Source organism: Chiloscyllium plagiosum, unplaced genomic scaffold (assembly GCF_004010195.1).
Source record: "Chiloscyllium plagiosum isolate BGI_BamShark_2017 unplaced genomic scaffold, ASM401019v2 scaf_25375, whole genome shotgun sequence".
Lineage (NCBI taxonomy): Eukaryota > Metazoa > Chordata > Chondrichthyes > Orectolobiformes > Hemiscylliidae > Chiloscyllium > Chiloscyllium plagiosum.
Genome location: NW_025208378.1, coordinates 478 through 4,071, shown reverse-complemented (window position 1 = coordinate 4,071; position 3,594 = coordinate 478).

Here is a 3,594-nt window from a genome sequence, read left to right as displayed (position 1 = left end):
ACAGGGCCCTGGTGAGACCACACCTGGAGTACTGTGTGCAGTTTTGGTCTCCAAATTTGAGGAAAGACATTCTGGCTCTTGAGGGAGTGCAGCGTAGGTTCACGAGGTCAATTCCTGGAATCGGAGTGGAGTGGGGTGGCGGCGGCTCAGTGGTTAGCACTGATGCCTCACAGCACCAGCGTCCCAGGTTCGATTCCAGCCTCGGGCGACTGTGTGGAGTTTGCACATTCTCCCCGTGACTGCGTGGGTTTCCTCTCGGTGCTCCGGTTTCCTCTCACAATCCAAAGATGTGCAGGTCAGGGTGGATTGGCCATGCTAAATTACCCATAGTGCCCAGGGATGTGCATTTAGGGTGGATTGGCCATGCTAAATTGCCCATAGTGCCCAGGGATGTGCAGGTTAGGGTGGATTGGCTGTGCTAAACTTCCCATAGTGCCCAGGGATGTGCAGGTTAGGGTGGATTGGCCATGCTAAATTACCCATGGTGCCCAGGGATGTGCAGGTTAGGGTGGATTGGCCATGCTAAATTACCCATAGTGCCCAGGGATGTGCAGGTTAGGGTGGATTGGCCGTGCTAAATTTCCCACAGTGCCCAGGGATGTACTGGTTAGGGTGGATTGGCCGTGCTAAATTACCCATAGTGTTCAGGGATGTGCAGGTTAGTGTGGATTGGCCATGCTAAATTACCCATAGTCCCTAGGGATGTGCGGGTTAGGGTAATTTAGCCAATCCACACTAACCTGCACATCCCTGAACACTATGGGTAATTTAGCATGGCCAATCCACCCTAACCTGCACATCCCTGGGCAATATGGGTAATTTAGCATGGCCAATCCACCCTAACCTGCACATCCCTGGGCACTATGGGTAACCTGCACATCCCTTTCCTTCCTTCACTTGCCATTCCAAATAAACCTGTTGGACTCTAACCTGGTGTTGCGTGTTTATTTTTAAACTTTTAATAAGTGTTTTACTGGAACAGCATTTGTTTTGGAGTTGGAAGCAGTTAAGGGAAAGGGGGGGTGCAATTAAGAGTTGTGAACAGTAGTGGTTGAATGGTCACTTTTAGAGTTAAAGAAGAAATTAGATTCATAGAGATGTACAGCACGGAAACAGACCCTTCGGCCCAACCCATCCATGCTGACCCAGATATCCCAACCCAATCTAGTCCCACCTGCCAGCACCGGGCCCGTATCCCTCCAAACCCTTCCTATTCATATACCCATCCAGATGCCTCTTAAATGCTGTCATTGTACCAGCCTCCACCACTTCCTCTGGCAGCTCATTCCACACACGCACCACCCTCTGTGTGAAAAAGTTGCCCCGTAGGTCTCTTTTATATCTTTCCCCTCTCACCCTAAACCTATGCCCCTCTAAATCTTTTCTGAACCCTTTCAAGTTTCACAACATTTTTCCGATAGGAAGGAGACCAGAATTGCACGCAATATTCCAACACTGGCCCTAACCAATATCCTGTACAGCCGCAACATGACCTCCCAACTCCTGTACTCAATACTCTGACCAATAAAGGAAAGCATACCAAACGCCGCCTTCACTATCCTATCTACCTGCGACTCCACTTTCAAGGAGCTGTGAACCTGCACTCCAAGGTCTCTTTGTTCAGCAACACTCCCCAGGAACATAATTTCAAAACCACACAGCGGCTGTCTTCCTTCTTCCAGCTAAAGATCTCCCTGGACCATCTTCTTGCTCTTTGCTGTGAATGTGTTTTCATACGAAAAGGTACCTTTGATACAGAGCGTTCCCTAATTTCTTGGGTATCTCTTGATGCCAGTCTCTCTCTCATTTTCCAAATGTCCGCATTTTTCTATCCCTGATTATTACAGCGGTGGACCCTTCTGCTAAGTAAACCAAAAGCCCAGAAAAGCTCACCTTGCCTTGTAATCTGTTAAAGTATGAGTGACAGAGAACTCCTGAAGAAGGGCTTATGCCCGAAACGTCGATACTCCTGCTCCTTTGATGCTGCCTGACCTGCTGCGCTTTTCCAGCAACACATTTTTAAGCTCTGACAGAGGACTACCCAAGTTCCACTATTTTATAGGAAAAAAAGCAATTTTACTCTTTAACATCAAAAGAGATCAAACAACAACTATTGACAATTCTAGGCCTCCTTTCCCTAAAAGAGTTGTTACCTACCTCCCGCTCTATAACAACGTGCTGACCCGATACAGTAAACCAATTTTCAGAACCAGTTTCGCGTTCCTCTGTTTGTAGATTCCTCTGGGTCGAATTTGATCTTCTTCTGCAAAGAGGTTTCACGTGAAAAATGATTTGGAGATGCCGGTGTTGGACTGGGGTGTACAAAGTTAAAAATCCCACAACACCAGGTTATAGTCCAACAGGTTTAACTGGAAGCACACTAGCTTTCGGAGCGACGCTCCTTCATCGGGTGACAATCACCCGATGAAGGAGCGTCGCTCCGAAAGCTAGTGCTTCCAAATAAACCTGTTGGACTATAACCTGGTGTTGTGTGTGATTTTTAACTCATGCGAAAAAGGTATCTTTCAGAGAGAAGGGTTTGCAGGCAGACCAAAACGCCTGCTTCTTATACCGCAAAATTCTCATTGGTTCAATGTTGTCGAAACAGTAAAATTCAAATTCGACTGGGTTTTAGTATCTTGGGGCATAATTTAAACTAGGTAAAACCAAGGACTGCAGATGCTGGAAACCAGATTCTAGATTAGAGTGGTGCTGGAAAAGCATCCGAGGAGCAGTAAAATCGACGTTTCAGGCAAAAGCCCTTCATCAGGAACAGAGGGCAGAGTGCCTGTAGGGCGGAGAGATAAATGAGAGGAGGGTGGGGGTGGGGAGAAAGTAGCATAGAGTACAATAGGTGAGTGGAGGTGGGGATGGAGGGGATAGGTCAGAGAGGAGGGTGGAGTGGATAGGTGGAAAGGAAGATCGGCAGGTAGGACAAGTCATGGGGACAGTGCTGAGCTGGAATGTTGGAACTGGGGTGAGGTGGGGGAAATGAGGAAATTGGTGACTTTAAACTGATTGGTTCAATTCGAATTGTTGTGAAAACATCTCAGTACCTGAGCTGCAGCTGAAATGTTACATCTTCAAATTGTCCAGTACACTTTGTGCCTGCAGTCAGTCACATGACAGGCGCAAGCCAGCTTTTCACTCTCTCTTAAAAGGTACAGTACGCGCCTCGACTTCAAAACAGGATTGTCTCGCTAGTTTGACGTTGGCAAAAAAACAAATAAATTCAAACTCGATTGGGTTTTAGTACCCTGGGGCATAATTAAACTGACTGGTTTAAATTTGAATTGATGTCAAGACAGCAATCAAAACACAGGTATCCATTTCATAGCCAAATGTTACATACTTTCAATTTTCCCTCCAGTACACTCTGGGACTGCCATCTAGTCATATACACGGGTGCTTGTAAGCTCTCAGTGCAGAACAGCATTCTCTCTTAAAGGTACAGTCCATGCCTTCAACTTCATAACACGTCTTATTAACCTTGACAAAAATGGCATATTCAGAAAATAGACTGTCTCACATGCAACTTGAACATGAAGAGAAGCCTCAGCTTTTAGCTGCAACCCAAGCAAGGACGAAATAAAA